The following is a 16,573-nucleotide window of genomic DNA, read 5'->3' on the forward strand; positions in this document are numbered from 1 at the left end:
AATATTTGTTACCTAAATCTTTTTCATCTTAAATATCTTCAAAGTTAGACTGTGATTAATAATAGCAAACAACTATTATCTACTCAAGTATTGTTTTATTTGGAAAGTCTGTGAAGCAAGCTTAAATTTATAATTGTTACTAAATTAGCTTCAGCAACTTCTTATTTAATGGTATCTAGCAGTGAGCAGTAAAGAACATGAGCCAGTTGCACGAACATCTAGGATATAAAATGGTTGTTTTTTACTTCTTGTGGAAAAAAACTGCATGTTTTTCTAGTGAACATTCTTTGAAAATCAGCAAATGTTTGCATGGGACGTTTTAGGGAGATGCGATCAACATTTTCTAGAATTTATTGGACTAATCAGCTTTGTGTAGAGTTCACATTAGTAATGTCTCCTATTTACGTTCAACAAAACCTGAACTTGTACATGTTGTGGTGCCTTTGCTTCTCAGTTTATGCTGCAGCTGTTCTGTGCAGTAGGTAGAACGAAAGGTTTTAATTAAAACTGACATTGCTGCACCTTGTGCTGCTAGTGACAGTCCTGTTGAAAAGTATCATGAGAAGTGTGGAAGCCCACTGTACGAGTCTGCCCTCCTGTTTGCATCCCAGCATTAATGTGTTTTTCAATCTGGCAAGTGAAAACATCCCTTGAAATCTTCTTTTTGATGGGAAATGACTTTTCTGACAAAAATCACTGTGCAAAATATGTGAATGCATATTTTTCATTGCGTATTTTGGACAAAGGCCGAAGGGAAAAAAAGGTCATTCAATACTTTTGAAACTGTCAGCAAACAAGGATATTTGCCATCAGTTTCTAGTGAAATATTTCCAGCTTTTTAAGGAAAAATAAAACAGGTTCACAGATTTAACTTTTTTTTTTTTTGATTAAAAATAAAATTTTCACAGACAAAAACATTCTGATTAGTTTTAATGAGAGGTAAGCAATTGTAAATAACCTCTTGTGTCTACAAAATATGCATTTGGGTTCAGAACTGCCCTGCAGCCTCCATTTAAAACATGAAGGACCTGGTTCACAGTCTTGTTTTGTACCACTTTGACATTTCAGGGATTCACAGGAGCTGGTTTACTGCAGGGCAATGCCCATTAACCCTGCCTAGCAGGGCACGTGAATTCTCAATTACGTGATGCCATGCACTCTCTCCCCATCTGCTTTTCCATTTAACGCTTCTCTTTTCCCTAATAAAGGAATTAAAATATTTACAGGAAACCATTGCACAGTGTAACTGCAGAATCACTGCAGTGATTTTATGTCTTTTTGCTATTGCATCTTCAGTATTTGGGGCTTTGCTGTGCAAAAGGGAATCTAGTGAGGGACCCAGCAATCTTCAGATGTAATACAGCCACATATGGAATTCATTAGCCTATAATTTCCTTATGTATGATGGAGATGAAGCTTAAATGATCCTAAACTGTGGGGAAGAAAGCATGGCTTAAAACTACATTTTCTCCCAAACTCATTTTGTGCAGCCAGCCAGTAAAAAAAAATAAAAAAAAAATCTATTCCCGATTACATTATTTCTAATTGTAAATATAATTATGAATGCATAAACTGAGCCACTGAGGCATGCATTTAATTCTGAAACCTGAAGTCATATTTCTACTGATATATTATAGTAAAAAGGCAAATAGCTAAGGGTTTCCTACTGTTAAGAAATTGCAAAACTTCTGTATCATCAGTTATTCCGATAATGATAATTTTTTTGTTTACTGCTACCCAGAAGTGTACTTAAAAAGTGACCAGAAAAAAATCAGAGAAGAAAAACGCATTAATGATGAGTTAATAAATGTAAATTACTGAAAAATGTTCAAGTGAAGTCTGTAGTAATCATCGTCCTTTAGTGTGCCATATTTCCAACAATGGGTAGGACACTACGAAATGGCAAGCAGACCAGGTCTGACAGAAGACAGGACACCAGCCCATGGCCTGAGCCATCAGCAACATCAGTACATTTTTATATGTTCTTACGCTCTTCACTGTACAGGCAGAAACAGACAATCCTTGCCTGGAGGACTTTACAGCCCAGAAGATCAAAATCCAGTGAACTGGTAGAGAAGAAAATGAAGGTAGAGATGACTAAAGAGAGATTTCACATGTGCTTTTACAATTCGTTTTTCTAAAATTATTTTTAAATTGAACATTCAGCTGCCAAAAGTTCTCCAAATCCACAGTCCCCCCCCGCCTCTCCCCCCCAATCCCACCAGTTTGGAAAGAGTACTGTAATCTGGAAAGCATGTAACGGCGCATGGAAATTCCACAGACACTTGATCAATCCTTAAACTAAAGACATTGTTTAGTCTGCAGCTGCCACACCATGCTGCAGTGGTGGGAGTGCATGAATGGTGAATGAAATGCATGATTTCTACATGTTGTTCAGAGATCCAGCTGAATCTCTGGGATAAACAGCACAAGATAAACCTCAGGGTGGTTTTCCACGTTAAATGGGAAACCAAATAAAGCAACTACTCTTTGTAGTTCAAGCACACAACTGGTGAAGAGAGAAGAAAACATAAGTGCTGACCATTACCTATTATCACTTCATTACATAGTATTTGTGTTACACAAGCATTTGGTGGCATCAAGCAGGATCCATGGCTTCGCTGTACAAGGTGCTGAACAAATACAAGAGACAGTCTGTCTCCTAAAAACCTCGCAAAATAACTGTAAGATGGCAAACAACTAAGACCATATGGACGTGTAAAGCAATAGTAGGAAGCGGCAATCAGTACAGCAGTTCAGCATGACATGAGTTTTGATCTGCTTAAGAGTTGAATGGATTCAGGCTACAGTTGATAAGCTTATCTTGAAGTAAGACAGAAGTTCGGCTGCTGAAATTCCTACCATTTCACTGTCATTATACAGCTGAAAGTCAAGAACTGTCAAATTACATGAATAATATCTATCCATATTTAATACAGTGAGCTGTTGACAATTGCCTCTCATCCTTCCCTTCAGTGCATCAGCCCCAAGAAACAGCTAGGAATGATCAGACTGAATATAGGCAAATCCATGGCCACATAACCACACTCCAGATAAGAAACTCACTGTGTCTAAAATGGGGAAAAAGAGCAGATAGCAGCAAACACAAAAAAACTAGAGAGATAATTCTTCCTGGACCACAGCAAGGAAAAATGTTGGAAATTGTGCTGACACCACTAACATTAAAAATACTATGAGGCTAAGGATAATGCAGACTAGACTTTTTTCCCCTTCCCGTTTAGAAACAATCACATTATATCTTCTTATAAGATATGAGAAAGATTGTTATCTCGCATAATGAAAACCAAATGACAGGCAGATAAACTTAGTAGCTGTTTATAAAGTCTTGTACAGTATTCTCTATGGTATACAGATAAGGAAATCACATAATTGAAATGGCTACAAACAGCATTAAAAAGGCATATAAGAAGAAAATAAGGAGATCAAATGCAGAAGGCAGACAAATTTTAGATTACTGATGGAGGCGTTCTTGTAAGGCAGTTTGATTTCTCATGGGAACTGAGCACCTACTTCTCCTCAAGGCATATGCTTGCTGAGCACACAGCCCCATTGCCCTCCTTCAGTGAACCCCCATCATCCTCGCCCATCTCAGAGGGCTTGGAGGCTTGATAATGTGGCTCCCACAGTTATAACCCGCAGTTTTGCCTTTTATTTTAAACTCTTTGCCCTTTAATGTCTTCAAGGATATCTTTGCTTTCGCATCTTTAGAAAGAGTAAACAGAAGGCGCTAGCTGCTGCTTACTGCTCCCTTCAGAATTTTGGAAACTTTGTCTTCTTTCCTACTTATATAAGCAGCATTGTATGTTCTTAACTTTCTCAAGCACAGACATACCAGGGGAACATTTTTAACTGTAGGTAGAACAAGAGTATAAGAGTTTCTGCTTTGAAGCAGATTTAAACTGAAAACTCGTTAATGTGAGATTTGTTGGAGTTATCCGATCTCACAAACTTAAGTAAGAGGACCTACATTGCGTACTCTGGTGCAACGTTTCAAAGGAGCTATAATTCAGGTCAAAGTGGAAGTTCTTACACTACAATAATCTTCTTTCACTAGAGAAGAAAAAAAGAATTCAGCTGGACAAATGAGCTAAAATCAGAATAATCTTGAACAAACATCTCAAGCATTAATCATTTATACATAAATAAGCAGAAAATCATCAAAATAATTGAGCAATTGCAGACAAATACCACAATGCCTTTTATTGCCAAAAACTCATCATTGGAAATGTATACGTCTGATTTCCAGCTTTATTAATGAAACAAAAAGGCATCTACAATAGATAAATAATACATCATATGGAATTCACACAGTCTATTTATAATAGAGATCAGTGACACCTATCAACTCATATTAAATCACATCATGCATATTTTGCCTAGTCTGCACTTTGTCAATCTCTGCTTCCTATTTCATTGCTGTAGCAGCTACATGTAACAAAAAAGTAATGCACGGACCAGTTGAAAGGTCATTTAAAAAAAACATGAAAGAGTGTTTAAAAGAACAGTGAAGATCAACCCTATTTTTATGCTTTCGTGGTAATACTCCTTTATCACCTTTTACTTTTTAGACATCTAATGGATGAGTTCTGATGTTACAGCTGTACAGCAGGTATTTAGCTTACAGACAGACAAACCAGAATTAAAGTTGTATGATGACTCAAAATCATATAATGAGTCCATGGTGGGATTGGGTCTAGAGTTAGGGTACCCAGACTCCTGAGCTGTAAGCACTGAATTGTCTTTCATCCCTGACCTGTGTACTGGTGAAAAAAGCATGGGATGAAGTGGGCTCTTTGAAAAAGAAATTCATTTTTGAGTTCTTACAAACATCACCATTAAAACATAACTTGGATTTAGAAACAAACACCCTTCAAAAACAGCATAAATAAGTTATTTTACTGAAGAATTATTTACCATAAGAAGAGAGAAATTTATAAATCAGTTCAGAGATCTGTAAGGAAAAAATATTAGTTACATCATCAGAAATAGGGTCTAAGGAAGCTGAAAAACATGGATTTTGCGTGCAGCTTTTAAAATATAATTAGTGATCTAACATAAATAGACGTCACTGGCTGTAGTAATGTCTGTGGCAAATAAATAACAGTCGAACACAATAAAACTCCCTGTAATGTACTCTGTTGTAATATTGATGGCAGCATATGGCAAACATCTGACAGCTGTTAAACAGATGTGGCAATTAGCAAACCTTATGGTCATGCTGTTAAGATTATTATGCAACACGTTCTCCAGTAAAATTAGATGACTTCCTACTTTCTGTAGCTTTACACATGTGGAGTGCTAGTCTAATGTCCCATTTAGGCAATATTGTTAGCTAATGTCTCCTAACCCATATTTTTTTAGTTGATGCCTCATAGAAGATTTAGAGAAATCCAGAATTTAAACAAGAACAATATCAATTCAGCTGTGTAGCAGATACTTCAATTATAATAGCTAATGGACAAATTGAGAGATAAAAAGACTTTTCTATCATGTTGAAATTCAATGAACAGTTTTCAATTAGGCTCCGAGTATAAAAGGGAAAAAAGAAAGATACTTTTCCTTGATGTTAACATTGCAGGAAAAGATGAGAGTAACTTCGCTTTTTCATTATACAGAAGAGGTGCATATAATGATGCATATTTAAATTATAAATCAGGTCACTATCTGCCAAATGAAAGCAATATCAATTAGAGCTAAGGTGGATCAGGCTTTAAAACTCCTTATATTTAATGACAAAAGTATGACTGTTACCCTCACCCAGCCAACAAAGGGATAATTTAAGGCAGTAAGAAATCAAAGAGTGATGTCACAAAAATAAGCCCTCACAGCTTTTTGGATAGTATTATTATAATTAATAGACTTCCAATGACTTTTTTTTTTTTCAGGTTATGGGCTTTCACAAAAGCATTTATTGCAGGCATAAAATATAAAACTCTAAAGAGTGGGTTTGACTAAGGTTGACTTGAGGGTCCTTAGCCTTTCTACTACAGTAATTCCTGTAAAATAATAGTTTCATTTATAGGCTCAATTTATAATGTTGAATTTATGCCAGTTCATCTGATATCAATCATGATAATAGCATGATCTATTGTATGTCACTTGTGCTAATGCAAATTAAATATCATTACATTACAAAAAAGCCCTATGTTAAAATAACATTAAGGGTGTAACTTTAACCAAAAAAATTAAGGATGAATTAATGTTTTGGGGTGAGCACGCATACAGATAATAAATGTAAAACCATGCATATATTATATATAAAATTATATACATGCTGAAAAAGGAAAAGCTAAGCAAAATATAAAATTGATTAAGGTTTGACTAGCAAGATTAACACTGATTTTTCCCCCTTCCATTGTAGTTCAGGTTGAGTAGCAAGCAGTATATTATCTTTCTTTTTAACCATTGAGGTTTTCAGTCTTTGTCTTTGACACATGAGGATTAGGAATCAGGTTCTAAAAAATTTTGGCAAATATAATCCTTTGAATACCCCTATATCTTTATGAATTACACACTTGCACATGGAAGTACAGCTGGGTAATATAATTCTGAGATTAAAGTGCACCCAAAGATTTTGGAAACTTTGTCAAAAATTTGTTTTATAATTTTAGTTATTTTAAAGCTAGAATGTCACTAAAGTCTGTTTTCATTGTTACTTGCAGAAGTGTTGGGACCTCTCAACTAGATTAAGATACGTTTCCATGCATGATTGCAAGAAATTTTCCACATAAAATTTGGGAAAACCTGAAATATTTGTATAAAACTTTATGCCAAAAAAGACCTGTGCAATTTTAGAAAAAGTGAGGAGCTCTTGGCTTTGTCTCAGAATGTTAGGCATTGTTTACACAGTTGAAAACACCTAGCATGAATTGTTTGCATTTTTTTCTTGAAATCGGGTGAGGTCACTTTGCTCGGAAGTATTTGTGAATAGTCCTTGCTTCGTAAATTCTGCAGATCCTATTACATTTCTTGGTTATAGATTAGACATGGGGACTTTCTTTTAAAAGATATTTACAATGATAAAATATTGCCCATCGGATTATAACAGGATCTGTAGCCCTCTGTTCTGTGGTTCCAGTAAAGTTCCTGCAGACATTATTTTTATTACTCACCAATAGTTGTACATACCTCCCTTTTATTATAATGTCTGAGCACTTTGCAATCATTAATATATCCACCTGTTTATTGATGGCTATTAAAACATCAGAAAATGATGTTGTTTTCGTCCACTGATGGGGAAATGAAGCACAGAGGGACCGAAGTAACACAGAAAGCAACTGTGGAAAAGAACAGGGAACATGAACCTCCTGAATCCCCAGCAAACACAACCTTCCTCTTTCTCTCTCTCCATTTTTTTCTGGGAATATTCATGGTAAAAAAGAAAAAAAAAAAAAAAAAAAAAAGGTGTTCTTTCAAGTCATGGCTGCTGCAGTTAGGCAGGGATTGGCTCTCTGTTTTAATGTGATGGGTTTCTCTCCTTCCTGATACCTAAGGACACATCAACCAGCATTCTTGCTTTGTGCTCTCTGGCACTTTATATTTGGGTTTAGCCTCTCTGGGCAATACTTTTCCCACTGACCAAATTTTGCATAATTGACTGCACTCTTTAGAGGTGTATAGAACAAACTCAGGAAAACAAACCCAGCAAGAGGCTTTGCACATCTTCTGTTACACAACAGACTGCTCGCAGAAGGCATATTCATTATTCCACATTTTTCCTCCTTCAAATGGTGGCATTGCTTGTTTCAGAAGCAGAACTGACACTCCTCACCGTTCATTGCTACAGATGTTAGAGATATTCTTTAATGTTGGGAGGAAACACAAACCTCCTAATGGAGATCTTGGCAGCTAGTGAAAGGAAAATAGATTGTTTTAAAATATATTTATAGGTCTTTTAACATATATATGCTCTGACAGTGATTTGGGAGTTTAAAAAGTCTATTACTAAATTTATTTTAAAATATCTGTTTACAGAGTCACATATGCTTCTTTTGTTACCTACTTGATGTATTAAAATGCTGGGCTTTCAATTGTTTTGAACATACTTTAGCCTATTTTTATGTGCATTTTGAAAATTTTATTTAACATTAAAAAATCTTAGTGTTTTTGCTGAACTTAACTCATTGCCACAAGATGAAGCCAAGTGTTTAACAGCTTTCAAAATTGGCTTAGATGTTCATTTACATTTACATGTGAGTAATTTTAAGTTTGCCTGTCCAGGATGTAGCAATTCTTCAAGTGATAAGGCAATTAGTAAATGATACACGTGTAGTCTTGCACATGATCTATATTATCTGCTTAACTTTAAACAAGTGAGCAAATCTCTGTTCAAATTCGGAAATTCTGAAACATGCAGAAATATCTGCCAGGTTGGAAATACAGTTATGAAGAAACCCGTATTCTAGTTTCTGCCCAATGCAAAGAAGTTCTTATTAGATTGTGATGGAATAAACCACTTACAAGACTTTCATTGCAGATTTCCCTCCAACATCAAGTACTGGCTGCCATCAGGTACACGAAACTTGAAGCACTCGTCTGATTCCAGATGGAAATTCAGCTGTGGTAACATACCAAAATGATGCCTTAGAAAATGCAATTTCTGAGGTATCTGCACTTTGCAGAGTAGGCTGACACACTGAATCAAGCCCTTCTAAACGTGTCCCATATTTTCTATGAATTATTCAGTCTGCAAATAATTTATTAGGTGAATTTAACCCCCTTTTTCTGTTCTTCATAGATTGCCCCTGAGCACTTTTTAATTTTCTCTTTGAAATTATTCACTGAGTACTTTCTATGAATAATTTTTAGGACCAAATTCTCCACAACATTAAACTGTTCAAATCTAGCTGCAGCTGCTTGTGAGAAGCCTCTGTACTTTAACACAAATGTGATAGGTCTGGGGTTTTTGCCTGTTACTTGTACACGCCAAGAAAGGGTGAGGAGACATGGCAGAGCTTCATTAGACCTAATTCTCTACTATAGAAGACCCTTTAAGAACTCTGCACTTGCAACATAATCCAGCAGCAAAGGCAGACATGAACCTGAATACTGTGAAACAGTAAATGGCTGGTTGAGTGCCTTCTGTTCACTCTAAGGCAGCGTGGGGAGCACTGCCCTGAGTCTGCAAATTGATGCATACAGCTTACTGAGGGTATTTGACCTGAAATACAAGCAGAAGGCATCCTTTGCAACAACCTCCTTGAAATGCTGCATAGCTGTAAATAAAAATCAGGGCTTATAGTGCTGAAAATGCCAAGAAACGTGGTGATAGCCATCTGACAGTGCTCATTTTCCTATTTGAGAAGAGGATCAGGAACACACCTTAAGTAGTCAGTAGAAAACTCAGAGAGGTAGCAGCAAATGGGTAACTGTCCAAAACTCTTAGGGAGGTCACAGATACACATTTTCTCAGGTTTGATATTCACTTGGTGGAAGCAGCAAGTGCACTCACGACTAATTCCATTCATTGGGAAATAAGAACAGAAAGGAGATGGAATGGAAAAGAGCAGCATCAAAAGTGCCAGCAACAGGAAGAGATAAAACCAAATCAGTATTCAAATTACATGCATGTCTCAATTTTGCTTTGTTATTGTGTCACTATTTTGAAAAGCCCAAATTATGCTCATAAAAACTTAAGCTATCCATACATATGTATGAAAGTATTCAGCTTCAGCGGGGTTGAGACAGACAAATCTGGGAGTAGGTTCCTTTTCAGGTTGTGAGAAGCAAATAATAATCAAGTGTAGTTGAGTTGTGTGAGATATTGGAGTCCTGGAACCACCTCCTTTGTCTCATTCTTCTCCAAGAGATGAGGAGGAGTATAAGGGTATTTCTCTGTCCCATTTGAGCACTCATTCCAGTTTTCAGTGAAGAAGACGGCAAATTATCATTGATTTCAATGCATGGGACTGAAGTCCTTATCAATATCCTGGTGCAATAATTCATGCTTGCCCACAGTGCATAACACATGTACCTCAGGAATTTGAAGACTGAATAGGTCATGTAGGAAGGCTTTTACAAATGAGAAATTACTACATTATGTGGTGTAAATTTATAATAGATATTTATTTTGTAAGGTAGTACAGAAACCCCATCTCATATGGGTAGTATGTCTGGAGTCTGCTGATGCCTCATATTTCTCAGGTCCATAGTCTCAGGTGTCATTTCATTTAGGGTGGCTCATGCTATCCTCCTATCTTCAGGCTTGACATTGAGATTTAAAAGATCTGAGTGGATCTGGCATGTTTAATCAATGTCATTCTCTTTAAGTCTATTTAATTAGCAAGCAGAGACTCAACATTGTCTTTTTTTTTTTTTTTTTTTCCAGTTACAAAATATTTTAGAGAAATTACTTACAAAAAAACACATTTTTCATATATGTATATGTGTGTTCATCTTACCTGGTCTATAGTCGTCTTCCAAATAGAGATGCTTCTTGTAGACAAGTTGAAGAGCCTCTTTCCGTGCCAGAACACACCGACTGTCTTCCTCTTTCGTCTTCTCAGAAGTCTTTCTAGCATTTCAGTGTTCTCTTCTCTAGATCTTCAATGTAGAAAACAGTCACATCACCTCATAGTAAAAGAATGTTATTCACTTACATTTACCCCAGGTATTTGCCATCAGAGTGCTTATCTAGAGAACACTACTTTTATTGTGTGCTCATTTTTAAAATAGTTTCTGTTTACCTATAATCATTGTGATTGTACTTAAAGTCCAAATGCACGATGACTGTGCTCTTAAATTTGTTACAAGTCAGTTTTCACAATATAATTTCATATCAGCTCTACACCCCTCACAAAGACTAGTTATAATCTCTTGGAGCATGGTATTCATTTTGACTTTATTATGTTTCGGACTTTAATCTTTTGCTTGATAAAGCTTCTGCTCAGTGAGTAAACATTTTTGTATATTTTTGTTTTATTTTTGTGTGCTAGTATCCAGGACACTGAGTCACAGATCAAGATCCCACCGAGCTGTACAAACACAGATCATAGAGACAGTGCCTGCCCCAGAGAGCTATATTTAAGAAGTGATTTTATAAAAAGCAGGATTAAAGTTTACCAAAAAGCCTGAGAAGGCAGCCCATCTATACGCCGGCAGTAATTACATTTCAGCAGCATACTCTTGAGAAGCATGTATGTTGCAGAAATACCTTGCAGTGATTGAGAACAGGGATAATAAGCGACACATTTGCATTGTCTCCTCAAAGTGGCTCACTTTTGAATATAAAGTGTGAGGATACGATAAAATAATAATATTTAGCACTTGCATAGCTCTCTACAACTTCCAAGGACTATAAAACATTAACTGATTAATCCTCACAGCATGCCAGTAAGGCAAGTTACTTCCACCATGTTCATCTTCCTGACAAGGCAAAATTGTCCCCTACAGTTTATCATCCAGCTCTTCCTCCACAGTGGAATAGATCTCACCTTGAAGAAAGGTGCGTTTTTTCCCGTTTTTGTTTGTTAAGATATTCACCTTAAATTTCTCTTTCCATAAAAATGTGAAAAGGTTATTCACATGGAAAAATATTAGAGACAGCCTAAAATATGGGCTAAAATGTACACGTTTAAAACATTTATGTCAGGTTAGAAAAAATCCTGGGAGCACATGCTATGGAAAAGAAAAAGTAAGAAACAAGTGCAGATTAAGATGACTAGAAATAATATGTCAGTGATACCCATGTCACCAAAACTACAAGACTGATGATCTGTATGACTGAAAGGAAGCAAGTGGGCGATGAGAGCAGAAAAGGGCTGTCAACCATGAAGGTGATGTTACAAGGACCCACGCTTTAGATTTTCAAAGCTGTGTAAAGAATTAATCCACACAGTTCCAAATGAAATTAGTGGAATCTGCATGTATCTCAACTCAAAACTGCATATGGGGAGAGATTCCACATGTATGACATGGAGTATTCACAAGGCACAGCATCAAGTAGGGACAACAGACGCTGAAGGCATTTGGTGAGCAAATATCTAAATTAAGATGTCTTTGCTGTGTATTCTTCCCAGTCAAACTGACCAAATGAATTAACTAGTAATAGGTGGTTTGATTCTATCCTCTTTAATATCCTTTAACAGAAGTAAAAAAAAATAAAAATACTGAAGATGACTGACCCAGCTTGTCCGCCTTCACTTCTTTTTTTTTAATATATTCTATTATGTAGCTGATAAAATATGGGTAAGTGGAGTTCCTCTGCTTCTAATTTGAGCACTATAGTGACCATATTGTAAACGCTGAGCGGCTGATTATACCTAAGATTTTATTTGCCACTGTATCAGGTCTCCCCATTCTCCTTTTCCTACAAACACCGTAAGTGTCTTTGCTGTGCTGTCTTGTATATGAAAGGCAAGGAGTTCACAACTTCTCACTCTTCTTTCTCTTTCCTTCGGAAGATCAATTTCTGTTGGAACTTCTAAGAGGAATTGCCCAGTGGCTGAAAGCTGGGCTGACAGTCAGTTTGAGAGCTTTGATTTCAGTTTAGACAATTCAAAGAAAACCAGCAGAAAGTCTAAAACCAGTTAACGAGGTTATTAACATCATGTATTTGATGGCTTTCCCTAACTTTTTAAGGTGAATTGTCTTAGACTGCTGCCCCCAGTTTTGATTAGAGACTTATATTATAAATATTCAATAATAACCATAATAAAAAAGGGTAATGTAGATCCACCCCTTCCTTCAGGAAAATTTTATTCCACTGAATGATTGCAAAGTAGCCCCAATTTTAAGTGCCTTTGCCTCAATCTTCAGGATATTTCTTAGGAAGATTAGAATATTCTCCCCTGTTCTGTGATGAATTAACTGTGTTTGGTCATATTTTTTGAGGGGGGCAGGGGGAATTACCATATCACTATATGCACAAGAGATCAAATGTATGATTAAAAATATTTATAATACTGATGTGGAAAAGAATGATATGTTAAACAGATAAGCATATAATAATGCATGTCTTACCCATAAAATTTAATTTATCCCTTGGGCAGGGCATAAACTTTGCTCAAGAACAACATGTTTTCCATCTATAGATTGCAGAGCTAAACTGCTTAATTTTACAGCAAATTGATCACTGCTGTAATATTTCAGGAGCAAAATGATCCTCAACAGTCAGTTCAGTTTCAAAAGCCAAAATTTATAGTTCTGCGTCTGATTTAGTGATAAGGTTTTTTAACATATTGGGCATTTCATCACTTTCTATCGGGAGTCAGCGTTGAACCAACAAAGAAATATTTTTTGAAATCAACAACAACAACAATAATAAAAAAAAGGAACATAAATAATATACATCCAACTGACAGAAGAGTTTAATATTCCCTTCAGACTGGTAGGAAATTACTCAGATTCCTGTCCTTGTAAACATGTGTCCTGGCCTATACAGGAGATGTGCTGCACTGCCGTTTGGGAGGAATTGCAGACTTGAGAGCCTAACTGCCTTCCTGAGTGCTAAGGAAACTATTTCATTTATTTTCCCAAGTGGCTAAACTTCATTTTACCCAATGCAAATAAAATTTAGTACATCTAAAGTTATTTGACACTTTTGATATGTTTAAAATAAATGTGGAGAGATTTAATGATGTGAAAGTTCATGACTCAGTAAAGATTGCTCCCTAGCTGGGGTCTTAGGATAGACACCTATAAAATCAAATTATTATAATCACAGGAGTCATGAGAAAAAAGTAGGCCCTGCTGAGCTCTATTCACTGAGTTTTTGCATTCATTATACTCCTTCTAGTTATGAAACAAAGGGACGAGGTAGGCTGAAATCTCAAAAGGTTTTATCAAGTAATTCTTTGCAGCAGCATTTTGTGATTACTACAGTGAATTTTTAGAAAGCCGATTCATATGCCAAGAGAAGAGAAAAAGACATGACTTCTTAGTTACCTCAATGCAGTAGTAAATGCTCATTTTTGAACAATAAACTTGAAAATTATGGACACTGGAAAATAAAAGTAAATGCATGGATTATATTTGCTACATTTATCAGAGAGCATTATTCAGCTACCTCTGGAATATGTTCTTGAGAAAAATATCTATGCATGATGCAAGGGCCAGATTTTAAGAGGCTAACTCCCACTGACTTGATGTTCCCTGTGATTTAGGAGAGAAATAGCTTAAAAAATCCCTCTTAAAGATACATATATTCCCCATCCCTTCAGATACCTAATCAGCAAGACTGTGTGATTACATTTTGGTGAGTGGCACACATTTGCACACAAGAGAACATGTATATGGCTGCTTTATAATCAAAAGATTATTTCCCAAAGCTGCTATTGCCTTTATACATAAATCTGCACACTGACCTGGGACGCACCGAGTGGAGACACAGTAATTAGGTCATTTACTTGGGCCTGATATTTCTTTTGAGGCTTAAAGGATAAAATGTCTCTGTGCACAGAGCAGCACGTGATGGTATATTTCTCATGTTTGTGCTTTATGATAAAAAAGAAAGAAAGGATCAAATGCCAACATTTTTTTTTGTGTGTGTGAGGAAAACAATAATTAAGGGTGCATATTTCACCTGCAATTATTTACAACTGGAGTTTAGATCAGGGAGATGTCTAAATCCTTGATGGAAGCGCGCAGTCAGCAGTGCAGACGCTTTGTCTGGCCACAGTCTGCTTGGCTCAATGGGATTATGCTGGGGAAGGAGATGCCAAGCACTCTGCCTCCCTTCAGAAACCAAGGCAAAAGATTTCAGCTACAGGCTCAACTAATTCAAATGCACATGTTCTTCTTCAGTCAGCTACATCCATTAGTTGACCGAGCATGTAAACCCTCCCCACGCTCCTGCTAGTAGGCACTTATGCATATAACAGATTTAGAAATACAGGTCCGTGTCCTCAACTTGTGCAGCTTTGCTGAGAGTAGTGGATAAAAGGTGATTTATGTTAGCCAATATTTCAAACTCATTTTCTAAAGGCTAAAAATTCAGCTTTGGAAATACATACAAGGTTTCTAATGGAAGAATGCACTAGAGATTGTCAATCTTCTTTTAATTACAGAGTTAAGTATAGGAAATCCTTCACCAATCAGTTGCAATTAAAGAAGAACTGTCTGTGGACGATTTAGTGGATTTGTTTTATTTTGCAACATCTTTCTCAGGTGGTATTTGCACAGGATTCCTTCCTCAGGTTTTTAGTTTTATGGTTGGGCTCAAAGACCCCATCAGCTGTCCTGGAGTTTTGTGCTGTAGAAATCCAGAGTAAGAGACAGCTCCAGCATCAAAGAGTGTAAAAGCTGGACTGTGTTCAAATGAACTCCATGTCCACCCTCTCAGAACTGCCCGTTCACAAGTAGCTTCAGAAAAATCATGAGCACATTTGTGCTTATAAATCACGCACCGTAATTATGCTTGCCAATGAAAGTCCAGAAAAATATTTTAATGAATGTTTGCATTTGTAACTACTGTGCCTGCACCCAAATCTCAAGGTGAAAATCAGGTGAAACTGCTACATATCGAGCCCACAATTTGAAATACAAAATACATATCAAGTCCAGACTGTTACGAAAATGGGTTCACATTTGCTTAGTAGGTTCATGAACCCTTAGCAAACATTTCAGTGAACCAGATCACAGTTTTGAAAGTGCAATGCCAAACCTAGTTTCATATCAGAGTATTTCTCTGTCTCTGTTGTAACAGCAGTAAGTGCAGAGTTAGCTCCCTTTACCTTTTCGCTTTTTCATGCTTTTGTGCTTTTCTGGGGTTCTTCAGTTCCCTCCTGCTGTATTTCAGACTGCATGCTCTCCTTGCATGAAATGCTCTCTGTCTATCTCTCTTATTATTCCCTCTAAACTTTCTTTGTTACCTGCTCCGTCTCCTGTTATTTCTACTGTGTCATCAAAAACTGACTCCGTACAGTCTGCCAATTAGCCTTTGTCTGTCAGCACATTCATCAGCATCCTGAAGAGTGATGGTGAATGGCAGAGCATGGAAGTGCTATTTGATATGCAGCTGTGTGTCCTTGCACAGAGATGTACCATTACTGATGAAGTAGTAGAATACGGTTTAGATTTCCCAGAGACAAACTTTTAGTAAGAAGCAGATACAATTAGCAAAAAATGGAATAGAAGGAATGAGAAAAGAAGCAACTGCAATGCTTCAAAATTATCAGCTAAGTGCACAGAACTTTTCTACATTTAAAATAGACTTTTTAAAATATGGACCTCCTGTGTGCAAAGTAAAAAAGTCTGACATAGATATTTCCAGGAAACAAAGAGAATTAACGGTGTAATCTGATATTACATACCTGCGAGTGAGTAATGCAAATAAAGCTGCTTCTGTACTTGTTACAGGGAAAATAATATGACTTTGGTATAAAACACACATTGCATTCTTCTGTGGAAATATATAAGTATGCATTATTCAAAATTCAAATATTAATGATCACATAAATATTCTATGATCTTGGCTATTACTTTCAGAACAAACATTTTAATTTTAAGATGTCATATTTGTAAAAGCCGTATTTTGAGTAAGAAAAAGAGAGAAAAAGAGAGGTAGACCTTTCTAAAGGTGTCTCAGTGTCTTGCCGTGGTATCTGTACTTAAC

General features: G+C 36.4%; 1 long non-coding RNA gene across 1 annotated transcript in view; it reads right to left on the minus strand.

The window, feature by feature from the left end:
- Window positions 1-3,230: 3,230 nt before the first annotated feature.
- LOC121079070 overlaps window positions 3,231-16,573 on the minus strand; it is a 68,345-nt gene continuing 55,002 nt past the window's right edge. Inside the window, exons 9-13 of the long non-coding RNA XR_005824854.1 lie at window positions 16,272-16,360; window positions 10,422-10,563; window positions 9,343-9,474; window positions 8,482-8,578; window positions 3,231-7,869 (exon numbers count right to left, since the gene is read on the minus strand). This is a non-coding gene — a long non-coding RNA (uncharacterized LOC121079070). The remainder of the gene's footprint in view (window positions 7,870-8,481; window positions 8,579-9,342; window positions 9,475-10,421; window positions 10,564-16,271; window positions 16,361-16,573) is intronic.

Source organism: Cygnus olor, chromosome 16, assembly GCF_009769625.2.
Source record: "Cygnus olor isolate bCygOlo1 chromosome 16, bCygOlo1.pri.v2, whole genome shotgun sequence".
In the NCBI taxonomy this organism is placed as follows: domain Eukaryota; kingdom Metazoa; phylum Chordata; class Aves; order Anseriformes; family Anatidae; genus Cygnus; species Cygnus olor.